The sequence below is a fragment of the Schistocerca cancellata genome, chromosome 1, assembly GCF_023864275.1.
Source record: "Schistocerca cancellata isolate TAMUIC-IGC-003103 chromosome 1, iqSchCanc2.1, whole genome shotgun sequence".
Classification (NCBI taxonomy): Eukaryota; Metazoa; Arthropoda; class Insecta; order Orthoptera; family Acrididae; genus Schistocerca; species Schistocerca cancellata.
The window spans coordinates 644,434,210-644,452,052 of NC_064626.1; the positions used below are offsets into that span (position 1 = coordinate 644,434,210).

Genomic DNA, 17,843 nt, shown 5'->3' on the forward strand with positions numbered 1-17,843 from the left:
ACATTCCTCACACATAAAGAAAGAAAATATGTTATGTGGACATGTGTCCGGAAACGCTTACTTTCCATGTTAGAGCTCATTTTATTACTTCTCTTCAAATCAAATTAATCATGGAATGGAAACACACAGCAACAGAACGTACCAGCGTGACTTTAAACACTTTGTTACAGGAAATGTTCAAAATGTCCTCCGTTACCGAGGATACATGCATCCACCCTCCGTCGCATGGAATCCCTGATGCGCTGATGCAGCCCTGGAGAATGGCGTATTGTATCACAGCCGTCCACAATACGAGCACGAAGAGTCTCTACATTTGGTACCGGGGTTACGTAGACAAGAGCTTTCAAATGCCCCCATAAATGAAAGTCAAGAGGGTTGAGGTGAGGAGAGCGTGGAGGCCATGGAATTGGTCCGCCTCTACCAATCCATCGGTCACCGAATCTGTTGTTGAGAAGCGTACGAACACGTCGACTGAAATGTGCAGGAGCTCCATCGTGCATGAACAACATGTTGTGTCGTACTTGTAAAGGCACATGTTCTAGCAGCACAGGTGGAGTATCCCGTATGAAATCATGATAACGTGGCGGTGAATCGAGGAAGTACAGTACATACTGACGAAACTAAAATGAGCCCTAACATGGAAATTAAGCGTTTCCGGACACATGCACGTAACATCTTTTCTTTATGTGTGTGTGAGGAATGTTTCCTGAAAGTTTGGCCGTACCTTTTTGTGACACCCTGTATAAGCGGTCTCCTTTACAGATGAACCACATCTTCCCAAAATTCTACCAATGAACCGACCATCCGGCTTCCCCACATATGCCATTACATGCTTGTCCCACTTCATATCGCTCTGTAATGTTACGCCCAAATATTTAATCGACGTGACTGTGTCAAGCGCTACACTACTAATGGAGTATTCAAACATTACAGAATTCTTTTTCCTATTCATCTGCATTAATTTACGTTGGTTCAAATGGCTCTGAGCACTATGCGACTTAACTTCTGAGGTCATCAGTCGCCTAGAACTTAGAACTACTTAAACCTAACTAACCTAAGGACATCACACAGGTCCATGCCCGAGGCAGTATTCGAACCTGCGACCGTTGCGGTCGCTCGGCTACAGACTGTAGCGCCTAGAACCGCACGGCCACGCCGGCCGGCTAATTTACATTTATCTATATTTAGACTTAGCTGCCATTCTTTACACCAATCACAAATTCTGTCCAAGTTATCTTGTATTCTCCTACAGTCACTCAACGACGACACCTTCCCGTACACCACAGCATCCATCATCAGCAAACAGCCGCACATTGCTATCCACCCTATCCAAAAGATCATTTATGTAGATAGAAAACAACAGCGGACCTACCACACTTCCCTGGGACACTCCAGATGATACCCTCACCTCCGATGAACACTCACCTCGGTCTTTTAGGTTTTTTTTTTCTTTATTGTGATTTTTATCACCTTACACAAGGCGGGCTGTCAGCAGCAGAGTACGCCGCTCTTCAGCATTGAGTCTTACAATAAGTAATACATAGAGAGGGCACAGAGAATTCAAACAAAACGGCGGGCAAAACAATGTAGACACTAAAAAACAAAAAACATGGAGCCGTTCACGTCTTTTAGGTTCTAAAAATATTAAATTATATACCAAAAACAGGTTCTATAACTTACAAAAATAGGTTATAGAACTCAGAAAATAGGAGACCAAAATCTGACATTTTGCTGTCTCGAAAGATAAATAGATTGACAAAAATCCATATTATATTATTGTCCATGTCCATTATTACAGTCACAGTAAATAACTAATTTTTCTCCAGATTTTCCGTTGAGAAACTGCATGTACCTCTTGTCTGTTAATATCATCTTATATGCTGAGAGTGAGCCTTCCACGTCAACAGATGTCACCGGTGCTTACTTAAACGACGGTATTAGGCGCAACGGACTAACTTTCATACGAATAGAACTGAGACCAGGTTGATATCGACGTGCTGAGTGGCTGCGCAGTTTGAGGCGCCGTGTCACGGATTGCGCGGCCCCTCCCGCCGGAGGTTCGAGTCCTCCCTCGGGCGTGGGTGTGTGTGTTGTTCTTAGCGTAAGATAGTTTAAGTAGTGTGTAAGTCTAGGGACCGATGACCTCAGCTGTTTGGTCCCTTAGGAATTCACACACATTTTAACATTTTTTAACAAGTTCACTTTTTCTGTCACCTCTTCTGTCAATCGAGGTTGCGTGTAGATTGGTGAACACTCTAGAGCTTTAATAATAGGGACCAGAAATGTATAATGAGATTTTATACATGCAATGAAGCTGGAAATTGTTGGGTACTTTAGATGATCTTTAGATGAAGTAATGCTCACTGCCTCCTCTTCCTGCAATTTAAGAACAATGTTCTTAATGTCTTCCAAATGCTCGCTGTAATATTCCACTGCCACCAGCCACGTTCCACAGCGGGTAAGTATGGGTTCTGGTGGAAGTGGTACGTTGGGAAGTTCCTCTCGAAATAACTGTATTCTTGCAGGTGCTTTAATAGAAACAATATTGATGGTTGAAACTAGCTTATTTATATGCGGAAATTCGAGGCGTATCGTCTCAGCTACACGATTCATGGCATGGGCAAGGCTGGGTAAAATACTTTCAACAATCTAAAAGCAGCAATCAAGTATGTGGCTGCATCAGTGTAGATTACAAGTACTTTATTTTCATTTAGACTGTAGGGGGAAAGAAATTTGAGGGCTTTATTAACAAAGCGAGCAATTGTTTGCTGGCCAGTCTTTTTTATCTCCTTGCTGCACATGAGATGACATACAGGGCGAGTGTCAGGATCTAACTTTCCAACAATCGAATTAGCCGCATACCGACCTTGTTTGTCAGTTGTCTCATCGACAGGGATCCACATCCCTATATCTTCCTCTGCCCTGCTTAATTTATATTCATATAAAGCATCTAAACAGTTCTTGCTCAGTGTGAATTCTGATGAAATGCTGCAGTGACAGTATTTCTCTAGAAAACTTTTCAACTGGCTATTTTCAACTGCATGGTATGTTTGCTGCAACAATGGCTTGATACACACGTCAAGATGAAATTCGTTTTTGTTTGTTGCATTTGATTTAGTTACAAACGTTTGTGTCAAGTTTGATTAAATTTCTTTAATTTCCCTAGTGTTTAATGCCTGCAACATGCTGACTTAAATGCGACGTCTGTTCATAACGTACCTAAAAACAAGGAGAAATCATAAATACTTTGTGGGAGAATTTACGTACGAGACTTACTTGGCAAAATTAACCTACATTAAGGATTTAGAAACAATATTTTTGCATTTGCATGTGTCTGGTCCAAGTTAACTCTGGAAAAACAGTGGCATCACTGTTCTCTGAGTGGGCATAGCAGATAAAAGGTTAACATTTTACTTACGTCTTCGTTGCACACATCGCAGTGAATAACTCTTCCGTCTGTAGAGAAATCAGAAAATTCTTGTAAGCACTGACGAATCGGAGATGAGTTGGAGCTGGCTACTTCCGGCATGCCTGACTTTCCACAAATACACTGTCGCTGCGAAATATTTCTCCACATCCAAGCAGCGCGCAGGACAGATGTTCCGCTAAGAAAAAAATAACAGAAAGAGTGACTTCCCCTTACGTAGGTGTAAACTACAGAATGATACAGCAATTCCCCCAGTTATATGCTCGCATAACTGTAGACCTTTGTTCATCATACTAGAGCTAAGTGAAATCCTAGTAGTAGCGGGTCCACACTTCGATTTTCCGTATAAATTCTGACTTTGTCAAAGCCTGAAAGCTTGTTTGATGTTACAATCCTTAAAACAATCCTTACGACAAGACAAAGACAAACTCCCGTGCGGAAAAAGGTAGGAACCCTCACTAGCAATGATAATCTCAGAAACAGGTATAGTACGGTAAGCTAAGATTTCCCTAGTTTCAAAGGATTCCAAACCTGGTCTACCTGCATTGTTACAAGCAACGAAAGCTACAGTTAGCCATCCGTTACCCAAACTAGAGGAAGAAGAAACTTTCATTAAACGTTGCTTTCGTCGCCGTCGGCGAATGCTTCTTTACAAATCACTTGTCAATGTGGACGGCACTCTAAGGTGCCTCGACATCTTCTGGGAAGGGTAAAAAGAATGAAACGAGAGGAGTTGGTAAAACTACTCAATTGGTTCTTATTCGTGGACCTACTTTATTTTGTGGTGCGAGGTTAAATTTTTCTTTAATGAAAGTTTCTTCTTCCTCTAGTTTGGGTAACGGATGGCTAACTGTAGCTTTCGTTGCTTGTAACAATGCAGGTAGACCAGGTTTGGAATCCTTTGAAACTAGGGAAATCTTAGCTTACCGTACTATACCTGTTTCTGAGATTATCATTGCTAGTGAGGGTTTCTACCTTTTTCCGCACGGGAGTTTGTCTTTGTCTTGTCGTAGACGTTGTAAGATAAATTCTGGCTGTAGCGTTCATTTGTGGGTGAAGGCAAGTGGTCCTTCTTCTTTGGAAGATTGTCGCATTGTGGGTGATTGTACTTTATATAATCATTGAAAGTAGAATATGCTCGCATAACTGTAGACCTTTGTTCATCATACTAGAGCTAAGTGAAATCCTAGTAGTAGCGGGTCCACACTTCGATTTTCCGTATAAATTCTGACTTTGTCAAAGCCTGAAAGCTTGTTTGATGTTACAATCCTTAAAACAGCTGCACAACACAGGCACTTCTCAAATTAATGGCCAAGCGCTTTTTGGATAAGTATTTATGTGAACTGCAATTTATTGGAAGACGTGAAGAAGCGGTGTACAAGCACAGACGTAAACAAATTATATAAAATGCTATAATACATTAATTATGACGTATTGTTATTATTTTTAAAACCTTAGGCATAGATAACGGAGGTGGGTGGAGGGGGGGGGGGGGATAGGGAGAGGAGAAACTGTGACTCTCTTCAGAAACGTGGCACAACAGCTAGCTCTCCCATTACTTACATGGTTTTTATCTTAAAAAAATGTTTCGGAAACTTCTACATGGGATAGGAAACCCTTATAGAGGTTAGCGATCATTCTTCGCACCTTCACACAAAATGTGTCTAGATCGCAATGTATTTCTTATTTCTTATGAGGCGTTATGGTCATAGCGTTCCTCGGATGTAGAAAGGATAGATACAATGTATATCGTCAACAAATGTAATCAACAGTACAGTGATGAGTGATAATCTGGCACCTATCATTGTAATGAGGGGGGTAATGAACCACGTCAACCCATCACACTACGAATAGATAAATATATTTATCCCTCTTCTTATTTTGATCTGATGAAAGCTACGACCGATACGCATCATAAGAAATGATAAAAACATCTAGATAAATTATGTTGCCGAAAGGAAACATTTTTGTCAACACTCTTTCGATGCAGAAAAACTCGGTGGGCCCCCACGTGCATTCTCAGTGTGGTTGCGTGCATTATTCCCTGATATGAACGCGACTGAGGGACGGGTCATAATTTGGCGAGCGTCGTGGAAGGAAGTCTCTATCACATACCTGGCGAACTCAGAAGTGCCGTCGAAGAGTGAGAGATGCATGAGTGGCAGCATCAGGACCAACTAGTCAAGGAGGACCAAGCGTATTACAGTCTATGAAATGGAGCTGGTTTTGATTTCAAATACGCAGAAAGATGTGCACTTTTTTATGTTCGATGTTTTGCTTCTATTTCACCTCACACCTCCGGATATACAAATATCAGGCAGAACATGTTGACCACCAACCTAGTAGCTGGTATGTCCACCTTTGGCACGGACAACAGCGGCGACGCGGCGTGGCGTGGAAGCAATGAAGCCTTGGCAGTTCACTGGAGGAAGTTGGCACCACATCCGCTCACACAAGTCATTTAATTCCCGTAAATTCCGGAGAGGGGGAGCGTTGAATTCTGGCGCCACGTTCAATCACATCCTAGATCTGGTGAGTTGGGGGGCTAGAACATCAATTAGAACTCGCCACTGTGTTCCTCGAACCACTCCCATCATACTCGTGGCCTTGTGACATGTCGCATTATCTTGTTGAAAAATGCCACTGCCGTCGGAAAACATGATCGTGTGCGCAGTCTGCATCCAGTGTACGATATTTCTTGGACTTCACGGTGCCTTGCACGAGCTCCACTGGACCTATGGAAGCGGACGTGAATTTTCTCGAGAGCATAGTGCAGCCACCACCAGCTTGTCTTCATCCTACAGTACATGTGTCAAGGAGCTGTTCCCCTGGAAGACGATGGATTCGCTTCGACCCATCGGCATGATGAAGAAGGTACCGGATTCATCAGATCATGCAACTCTCTGCCACTGCGCCAACGTCCAGTGCCGGTGGTGACGTGCTCTTTCAGCCGTAGCTGCCGATTTTACTATTGGTACATGCATGGATCGTCGGCTGTGGAGGCCCATCGTTACGAGAAGTATTCCGTGCACTGAGTGTTCAGGCATAGTTGTATTCTGCCCAGTCTGTTGTTAACTCCGCCGCAGTTCGCCACCTGTCCTGTTTTACCAGTCTTCTCAGCCTACAACGTCCGCCTGAGCCCACGATGTCTGGACGTAGTTTCACGTTGGTTTCGCCCGTGTTGAAGACACTCGCCACAGTGCTCCTCGAACAACCGACAAGTCATGCAGTTTCTGAAATGCTCATGCCCTGTGTGAAACTGAGATAGGTCGCGAGCCGTTCTCGTTCTACACACGGACAGCAGGATCACTGATACTATATGCACTGTGCGTGTGACTGACTAGTAGTCATTCCTCGCCAGATGACGCTGCTGCCACCTGCATGGTTCAAATGTTTCAAATGGCTCTAAGCACTATGGGACATAACAAATGGCTCTGAGCACTATGGTGCTTAACATCAGAGGTCATCAGTCCCCTAGAGCTTAGAACTACTTAAACCTAACTAACCTAAGGACAGCACACACATCCATGCCCGAGGCAGGATTCGAACCTGCGACCCTAGCAGTCGCGCGGTTCCGGACAGAAGCGCCTAGAACCGCTCGGCCACCGCGGCCGGCGGGACATAACACCTGACGTCATCAGTCCCTTAGATTTAGAACTACTTAAACCTAAATAACCTAAGGACGTCACACACATCCATGCTCGAGGCCGGACTGGGGGACTGATGACCTCAAATGTGAAGTCCCATAGTGCTCAGAGCCATTTGAACCATTTTTTGAATCCCTTTGCCGCTAGGGACTTTGAAATCAGGAGAGGATGGAATGGAGTGCAAAGAGCCGCGTGAGGTTGTATGACGATACGTTGGAAAGCTGCCAACTACTAGCAGAGCGATGAGCTGACCAGACAGGCTAGCCCTTACGCAGAGCATACAATGACTTCGTTCACGAAGTATGACACGGGGTCATTCAACATAGACTGTTCTTCACGGAGTCCCTTCATAAACGTAATTCCGCAGCTTCCAGGAGCCGAAACGGCGATCTCCACATTTTCGTCGAGAATTTTTTCCCAACTCATCGAGTCGTAAGATATGCAGCGAAATGTGCCTCTTCTACGGGACACATTCTCGTGACTGTGAACGGATGTGACCCTGGCTTGGAGTCCGTGAATCGGAGACGGCGACGCTTTCTTCCGACTCAGCACCTGCTGTCAGGTGGCTCAGTGACGCATTTGCTGAGCTGTCTCCTGCTTTCTCACTGTCTGGTAGCAACGTAGCTGAATGACGGCGTTCCGTACCGGCGTGACACCAGAACTCTGGGAACATGAGATGCATTTCACGCGTACTGCTGCGGAACACTAAACAGGTCAGAAACGAAGGGAAGAATATTTTTGCAGAAGAGCTCCGTTATGAGGAGGTACGGGTGCTAAGACACGAGAGCTTATTAACTCGCAAAATAGGGGACGTAATAACTTTAGGTGTCGGAGATACAGAGAGTTAAGAAGTTGTCGTGGTAGATTTTCATAGGGCAGCAGGTTGTCACAAGTGGTAGACTAAATAATATCTCTGACATTGGTACGTCTATGTTCTTTAAACGGCTCCCCGTTTGACCGGAAGTAAGTAATGAGGACGTGATGATCATGAAGGAAAATGGGTCGATTCAGTACAAGTTCTAAAAGGTAAACAATTATTTAGGTTGCTGATTTGTCTACACAACACATGAACTCGTTGCTTGGAAATCTGTTACATTTCGCGAAATATTTTTGTTTGGGAATATCTCGATGTTAAAAAATACAAAACTGAACCGAAACCTACAAATGCGAGATGATGATCATCACTGGCAAATACTGTAAAAACTGTGTAGGCATTCGAATTTTTTGTCTAAGTGTTGCTTGTACGCAAGTGAGGCGAATCGCGGATATTAGAACAAACACTTCCTCTGGGTTGGTGTGTCACATAGACCTAACAGCTCTCGCGGGCAGGAAGAAGAAATGGGTGTATTATGTTTCGCTGCAACTACAGAACCACAAGGAAGATGACCGAAAGAGAAACGTTAATGAACACGATTTTTAAAAAAAAAATTTATTTATTGGCTTTCCGGTTGGGCTCATTCAGCCATTTGAGTAATCGGAGGACGATACGGTAACGTAATGGAGAAGATTTACTTGTCAGTTACTACGATCCGAACATAAGGACCACATCCAATGCCCTAGCAGAGCTGGCCAAGATTGTCTTCAGTGTGTATAAAGAAATATACAAATATTTGACCAATTTGAATTAAAACTTACAGTTATAAGACATCTATCGTAGATGTCTAATTTTAAATGAAGGGTGTCATTTTGTGCAGATGGTGTCAAGTTCAGAAAGGTGTGTGTGTGTGTGTGTGAGAGAGAGAGAGAGAGAAAGAGAGAGAGAGAGAGAGAGAGAGAGCAGCAGTGGTGGACCTGAATCACTTCTTACATATTTGATTCATACTTATCGACAGAACTGTGTCTCATTTACTGTCAGGAACCACGATCATCACATATTTCGCAGAAATTTCACATCCTGCTTTTTTGTACGTTGTAACTAACAACCTGATGTTTGCTAAAGCGAACATAATTCAATATCACTTCCTTGCAGCACATCTAGGAATATTTGTCCGACGTGCTTGACCGTTTTTGTGTGTCGAAATATAAAAGCCTTCATTAAGACTAAGATGGAACACTACAGCTAGTAAAGGTGGCGCGAACGTACTCCTACGCTACAGACTCGAGGTTACTGCTTGGTAATCTGACCTGAGAGCTACTACAGCTGTCTGCTTCGTTTCCTGTCTGTAAATTAAAAGCAAACGCTGCTAAAACTTCTGAACTGTTAGTGATGCATAGTCGATAAAGCAGCAGTTTTTTTCTCACCAGGAAATGATCTCATTGCTTTTGCACGTTTTGTGTCAACCATAAAGAAGACATTTGTTATATCTCGGATCTTTCCGGCGTGACTGATAAATGGTACGCTTTTGGGTGTACAGATGAGCTGTTGGTTCCATTTTTTATGCGAAATATTTCGACGACCAACCCACTTGACGGCTCCTTCCGATGCTGCAAACTTTGTTATGTCTAATTCCTTCCTGGTCTCCAAGCAGACTGTGAAATATTAACAGTGTCGCGTTGTTGTTCATACCCGAATTCAACTTTCGGCGCCCGCTACGCCCTTTGGTGGTCTTTTGTTATTCAGAGACTGCGCTGTGAAACGCAGAGCCAATGAAACGCACATTCTTTTGGCTGTGGTGGACGAGACGACCGGCGAGATATTAATAAACTGAGTGCTCGATCCCAAGCCTTCTTCGAACTCAAGCTTCTGTCCATGTGTACTGAGTTTTCCGACACCTTAATTACACTGTTACAGGAACCTTGCACCACACTCTCATCCGGAACAATGACAACCGTGATAAATAACAGAAGACAAAGCCCTCACGGAAGAGTTTGGTGTTCCATTCTCCCATGTCTGTTCGAGAGTGGGACTGTATAGAAGCAATCAAAAGAAAGCAGTTCTATGCCCCCTCTGCAAAACACGATGTGAATTACAGTCGTGTACAATGATTTTATCTTGGAACTCTTCCATTTGGTCCTTGTTTGCATAGAAAAAACAGTAATATCAAAAATTGAGTCAGCCTTGATGCAAAACATCTTGTTATTCGTTTATTTCTTTATTATCCCAAACTATTTTGTTCACTAACAGCCGCTCACATGGTTGCAGATGACGTGATGTTCGCTAAGTAAAAAACGACAACAGAAAAAAAAAGTACAGAAAATATGTCGCACACAGCACCAATAATTGCTTGAAAGATGCTGTAACATACAATAAACAAGGTACTATGAAGGTATCCATAGAAAACTATATTTAAAAAGACGAATAGTAAAACTGTAATAATGTTTTACTGTGTGCGTATAACCGTGCTATTTTCTGCATGTTTTTAGATTAAAAAACCCCGCTGATGATGGTGATACTTGTCGCCGAAACTAGTTTGGGATAGTAAAGAAATAAACGAATAAAAAGGTGTTTAGCATCAAGGCGGACTCAATTTGTGATATTACTGTTGTTACAGTCGTGTAGATGTGGTTGTAAATCTCAATTTGCAAATAAATGGATTCATCAGTGGCAGGTATTTCACTGTGTAATGGCGCGTATGATTATATATTAAAACTCTGTTCCCGTTCGTCACTTGAATCCGGACCCTTGATTTAACGGGCAGTGCTCAACAGATGGGCTATCGAAACGCGACACGCACTGCTTCTATTTATTATATAAGTTTCGTGTTCGCCTTTTGGTTCAAAATGCTTCAAATGGCTCTAAGCACTATGGGACTTATCTTCTGAGGTCATCAGTCCCCTAGACTTAGAACTACTTAAACCTAACTAACCTAAGGACGTCACGCACATCTATGCCCGAGGCAGGATTCGAACCTGCGACCGTAGCAGTAGAGCGGTTCCGGACGGAAGCGCCTAGAACCGCTCGGACACCAAGACCGGCTCGCGTTTTGGTCCAGCACATAATTTCAGTCGTCAGAAAGTATCGAAATACCGCACGCTTAGCTGTACAGTGGAAGATTCATTCTGGAAACAAACCACAGACTGTGGCTACATCACTTACCGCCATATCTTTTATCCCAGGGGTGATAGTCGGTCCAAGTAAGCTCGAGAGTCTGTGGAGTTTGGATAGTGGGCGCAATGGCGGAGAAAGACTTGTCGACAGTCGTGCCCAAGTAATTAATCTATAATTTGTTTGTTTATTTGTAATACTCTACTTTCACGATGATTATTGTGTTGCTTTACATACAAAATAACAAAAATGGTTCAAATGGCTCTGAGCACTATGGGACTTAACAGCTGTGGTCATCAGTCCCCTAGAACTTACAACTACTTAAACCTAGCTAACCTAAGGACATCACACACATTCATGCCCGAGGCAGTATTCGAACCTGCGACCGTAGCAGTCGCGCGGTTCCGGACTGCGCGCCTAGAACCGCGAGACCACCGCGGCCGGCCCTATCAAATAACATACATGTGAATTTTCATGCTAATCTATTCTACATTTCTTTAATTTTTTTCTGTTCTGAACATCGAGTTAAGTTTACAATGTGTATAATACTACTTGTTTCTTTTCTTTATTTCTTTCTATTACTGTGGCTGTAACTTTTAGATGGCTTCCTGTACGTTACTCTATGTGTAACTTTTGTTTGCATCTTTTTTCACCTTCAGTCAGGGCTTCCTTTGAGCCATTGGACTGAATCGCTCAGAAAGAGCAATGGCAATGACCTTGCAGCAATTGTTATCTTTATTAATATTGCGTTATTCAGCGCGAAACTAAGGATGCAGTAGATGTTTTGTATATACACTCCAACATAATGTAATATTTGTTTGCTGGCTAATATTCTAAAGTGACATTAACTGAGAAACTTTTTCCTCATGCGCTGCAAAATATTATTTATTTCGTAACGAAATCCCTCTAGGATTCTTAGGTCATCGTCAAGTGACAAGTGAATGTCGCATACACAGGTAAAATGATGTGCGGCTTGCATAGATATTACTTATACGGGCGATACACAGAAAACAAAAAAAAAAAATATGATATATGGAGTATTTAGAAAGGAAAAACATACATTTTTACATCATGCACAAACAGATATATTACCGTACAATAAAAATAAAAAAACAGACCATTTTAAGTGGATATCGTTACATTTAACAACAGATGATACACGAAGTTGAATTTGCAATTGCAATTTAGCATCTGTATAACTGAAACGTAATTTAACAGAGAGGGGAAAAGGAAATTGAGTTTGGTCATTTAAAACTAAGCTGACATTTTGCACCATGTGTTTATTGATTTCAAGAATTTCCAGGAGGGTAATCTTTCTTCTTTTCTTTACGGTAAAAGTTCACGATCTACGTGTACATCGTGTGGGTCATTTTCTGTTGAAAACTATTCCGCAAAGGTGATATAAAAACGTAATACTTTCCTTTGTAAACTTTCTATGAGTCATCACTTTTGTATTTCCTGGATAAGTAATATCTGAGTAATTGGCACTCCATTTTATCTGTTTGTGACATGCAGTTGTCACCTGACGACGGCCTATGAAGCCGAACGCCGATTCGTGATGAAATAAGTAATATTTTGTAGAACATAAGGAAAGTGTTCCCAGTGAAATGTTGTTCCCATGTTTTGCCAAGCACCGATGGAAAATCCAGTCAATTCTTGAATGACATAACTGCCAGTGCATGGAAATGTTAACAGTAGGACAAATTTTCGTATGTTGTTGAATGTGACAATAGCGACAACTCAGTGTACACTAGTTGCTACTCTGGAAAACTCACACAATTTTATTTCTCTATTTTCAGTTCGCTGTTCCTGCCCATAGTGCCGGTGTGACATCCAACAGGCAGAGAGGACGCTCGCTTGGTAGGTAAGATGTCAGATAGATTCCTGTTCTTGTCCAACTGCCTTTTCTTTTCACGTGGTTCCGATTTCTTTAATGCTCGATGTGGTCAGAGGATCTGCTGTAATCATGTCTGCTGTTACCCAAGCCTGGCTGCATCTGGTCAGACAGACTGAGTCAGCTATTTGATGAGATCGTGTTGTTCCGCTTCGTCGGCGCAGCGTTGAGGAAAGAAGCGACACGAGTCTCACAGGCAAACAAAGAAAACGAGAAACTGGTTGTCGCTTTTTTCCTAAAAGCATTGTCACTAAACAGCTCCACGTTGTCGCCGTGAGGGTGCAGAAGTTTCGTGCCGCCGAATACCGCACGTGACAAACGTTGGGGACAAAATTTATGTCTAATTATTGAGAGCAAAGAGCAAGCCACTGTCTTGTGACCCCATGTTTTCCGAATTTGTCTTATTTTCTTATGCCTTAGACGATAAAGTTGGCAAGAAATGTTGTTTTCGTTATGTATACTTTGTATCACTAAGTATTTAAGTCAGTTTGCTGGGTAGTAAAGAGATTTGCTAGTAAAGTCACAATGACTAATATTTTAAGAGAGTACTGTGCTAGTAAACTACGCATGAAAACAGTCTTTGTTTTTTTTATGTAGACGATATAGTGGGCTGGTTGTGACGCAAGGGATGGTCGTGACATAAACCAATTTTTAATTTTTTTCCCCCTCAGAATTGTTGTTTCAGTGTATCGCTAAATACAAAAATAAACGTGCAGCAAAATATCTTGCCCTTTCCATCCTTTACTTGTTTCAGTACGTCGAGTAGATTGTTTAACACTATACACGCACTTCAAGAAGACTGTCGGGCCGATGGGATTAGCTGAATCGTTAAGAACGGAGAAAATGGAGTGGCATCGATCGGTATTAACCCTTCCGGTCACCGCCAACGATTAACTGACCCCGAAATAAACGAATATAGAAGTGACTTGTTACGTTTAATTAGGTTTTGAATACTTATTGACATTTTAAATAGGTTAAGCAGTGAGTTACCTGGTAACCAATGTTGGTAACAACTAGAAAGAATTACCTACCGAGTCAGCTACTCTCAACACGTACCTCGTCTAGTCTTCATAGAGTGGGCGTAGTATTTGGAGCGCCCACATTAGGTAGAACACATTGCGTCGTCAATAACATAGAACACAAACCCGTATTCCTATTTTGACCCTATGGCCCATTTTTGTTACAAACATTGAGTTTATATAACTGTAAAGCTCTAGTGCTGCGAGAGAGAAGAAAAAAAAAAAAAAACACTGTATCAGGCGTAGAGAGGATGTGAGCAGACAGGTTATCAGATAAATAGTATATTCTTTATAATGTTCAGCTGGTGAATGGCGATATGATTTACAGCGGAGTTTTGACTCGTATTTCTAGAACGCTTCATTGGTCGCCGCGGTAGAAGCGTCAGGGTGTTTCGTCGGCTGATGGCAGCCCTGCTTCGCCTGTGCGCATGCGCAGCAGAGTGCATGCCGGTTCCCGTCGGCGTCGCTGGCCGGCCTTGCTTATGAATGGCCTGCCTGGGAGGCGGCGTGTACGCAAGGCGGCGAGGTAGTGGGGGGCGTTGTAGCGTGCCCGGGCGCCGAGGACGCTCGCGTGTTTGGAGTACGCCGTACGACCGCTGGAGCTAAAAACAGCAAACGTACGGTCGCGACGGATTCTGAAGCATGGCGCACCTGTTGCCAGTGTCCGCATTATCACCCAATGCTATTTTAGTAAGGCAGAGTACCAAACAACTGTGACCAGTTATATGGCTCCTCAAATTTCCGACAAGAAAACTTGTTTGTTTACCAAATGTTTCTTTAATCATTTATGGAACGTTAACGTGGGTCTGCTATATGCCGGCACCGTGTTTCGCTATCTTCCTTCTCTCATACTATCCAAATACGTCACAGCACGATACGCACAACCATTACGGTCACTCGCAGTCATCAGATAGAATTAAGAGTCTCATACATCGCGAGGTAGGAGGCCGCTGTGCACGGAGAAAGGAAACTCATTCCGATTAGGTGGATGAACCTACCTTTTGTGATATTCCGACCAACAACCTCATAATTATGACGTTTTCTTTTCTGTAATTGGCTACTTGGTCCATTGACAAAATTCAAGATTAACGTTATGATGTGCAACGTCTCAACAAAACTCAACAGCACTTATATACAATTTAAAAAAATAAAAAATATGACCATTTCCAGGTTCTTTTCTTTAAAAATGACTTAGAATTTCTCTATATTATGGAAGTTGTTGCGGAGAAACATCAAAATTTACAGTTGAAAACACTTGTCTGTCAGACATGGGTAGATTGTCAAAGAGTTTTATAGCTGTATATTTTATTCCTTTCTGTGCCAAAGTTAGGTTTATTAAACGGTAATACAGATCATTTATCCTTATAGTATTGTACTTCTGAGTCTGTTACTCTCAAACATAGATGGATTGTTGATAAAAAAAATTCATAAGTGAATAAACCACCTGACATAAAAATTATACACCAATAGTGATCTGAGGTATCAGCTATTTGGATATCTTGATGTTACAACAAGCGATATGTTTACATACAGGGTGATTCAAGAAAGAACAGATTTCAGTTGTTTATTACAGACGAACTATAAAAGATAGAAATACATTGCACATGTCACTGGATAGAGGAAGGCTCAAAGCCTTGATGCAGCTACGCTATTGTTTGTTTCTAGTGAAATGAACATTTATTTTTTACGGAGGAAACTGCGACAGGAATGTCATACCCGGACTTGATGCAAAATTTTCTCAACTTCCATGAACTTTCCAATGGTCTCATTTTTTACCTATGACAGTGCCCCGCCTCACTTTCCCCTTGAAGTGCGGCATCATTGGAAGAAGTGGACAGCAGTGTCTTGTTCACTGTTTTTGTCCTCCCAGAGCACCAGTTATCACCTTACGACATTCTTTGTTTGTGTATGTGTGTATGTGGGGGGCCGGCCGAAGTGGCCGTGCGGTTAAAGGCGCTGCAGTCTGGAACCGCAAGACCGCTACGGTCGCAGGTTCGAATCCTGCCTCGGGCATGGATGTTTGTGATGTCCTTAGGTTTAACTAGTTCTAAGTTCTAGGGGACTAATGACCTCAGCAGTTGAGTCCCATAGTGCTCAGAGCCATTTTTTTTGTATGTGGGGGGGGGGGGGGGTGTAGAAGAGAGAGTCTTTGTCCCAACTATGGCAACTACTCTTCAAGATCTGTGAAACCGAATTGTTGAAGCTGTCGATTCAGTAAAGAAGGAGCTGTTGATTCGTGTGTGGAATGAAATGGACTACCATTTTGATGTTCCTCGAGCAACGCATGGTGCTCATGTTGAGAATATGGTGTAGTGTCTGTGCGAACATAAAACTTTGAACCTTCCTCTATCCAGTGACAAGCGCAATGCGTTTCCTTCTCCCACAGTTTGTAATCTGATCTTTGTTTTTGAATCGCCCTGTATAACGATGACGGATTTCTCCACCGATTTTATTAGAGGAGCAGCAAACGTGTTTTAAATGAGCTTCTCGGTAATTAAGAGTAGTTCTGAAACTGTTCTGAGTTAAATTTGTGAATAACGATACATAATTCACGGCGGTTGTAGATAACGACTGTTACTCGTATGATGTGAGGAAATAACCATGCTGCAGGTAGTCTAAATATCGAAAAATCACCTACTTATTACGCCGTTACCAGTCTACAGATGATGCACGCATTGATGTTTATTACACGGAGGAAACTTGCTTCGTTCGAAATAAAACTGAAGTATGGGATCACATATCCGAAGCATTTTAACTTTTTTGTGCAGGTAGAACAGTGAGTGCAGTCGCCTGATGACCCAGATGGAACCTATAATACCGCAATAAGTCTTAGACGATGAAAGTTGACATTTTTTGCAAGAATAATTACTTGGCTGCGTGCCCTTCGTAACCGCCATTACACAGTGTGATCGAAATGACGGTAGGACATTCGAAATGTGATGTTAAAGGAAAGCGTTGAAAGTTTAGTGGCATATAAAATGCCCAGATGAGTCAGATACAATAATCTGGTTAGTGACATGTGGTGGGTCAAGCAGAACAGGGTTACATTAGCAACATGTGGCACAAACTACTGAGGACGCTTGCTACTGTTTATTCTGCATATACTGGGGAGTGGTCCAGGAGTTAAGCAGATGGGCGTATCTTCAAATCAGACTACAGACTACTGACTGGTGAAACATCACCTGCTGGTTGCCTGCCTACATACGACGCCTTGTGTCATGTCGATATTAGTAGCTTCTTAGCCAGAGGACGCGAGCTTACCGTATGAATTATTTAGTCACTCACGCAAATTCTTTGTGGCACTATTTACTCCAGGAATGTCACATGTGGTACTTTGTTTTCTTAGATTAGATGGGTTCGGTTAGTGTTAGTTACATTACAGTCGTTTAATAGATTTTCCCTTTTGGCAATTGTATTTAACTTTTTTCGTTATCATCGTAGGTTTTCCAATTTTTTTGTAAAAATAGCTGATGATATTTAATTTTTCGTGAAGTGTTCTTAGTAAAAAACTAAAAAGAGTGATCTTCTTATTGAGAACTGGTCAGACATTGGAAATACGAGAAATAGATGGGATACCTCGTGTCGTCGCTGTATATGACTCAAGACGGCGTTTGTGGTTAACAGTTTCTTAATTCTTGTGTGGTAGTACATAGATAACAACTAAATAGCCCCAGACTCGCATTATACATACCGATAATTTGATTCATTTCAAAATACAAATTTTTCTCCTGTGCGCTTAAATATTCGTATGTTAAATAATATTACCAGTTTTGGTCAATTATCCCTGACAAAAGCAAATAAGAATAATAATTTTAAGTGACGTTGTGCAATCTCAGCATCTCCGCAAGTATTGCACATGAAAACTACTAGGAAAAAAACGCTGTGAGGGGTCTACACGAACTTAATTATGCACACAGATAATAATAATTTC

General features: G+C 42.1%; 1 protein-coding gene across 1 annotated transcript in view; it reads left to right on the top strand.

Annotated features, from left to right (window-relative positions):
• LOC126183392 (uncharacterized) overlaps positions 1–17,843 on the top strand; it is a 661,091-nt gene that overhangs the window by 140,911 nt on the left and 502,337 nt on the right. The window contains exon 3 of the mRNA XM_049925338.1: positions 12,799–12,863. The gene's annotated coding sequence lies outside the window, so the exon portion shown is untranslated. The remainder of the gene's footprint in view (positions 1–12,798; positions 12,864–17,843) is intronic.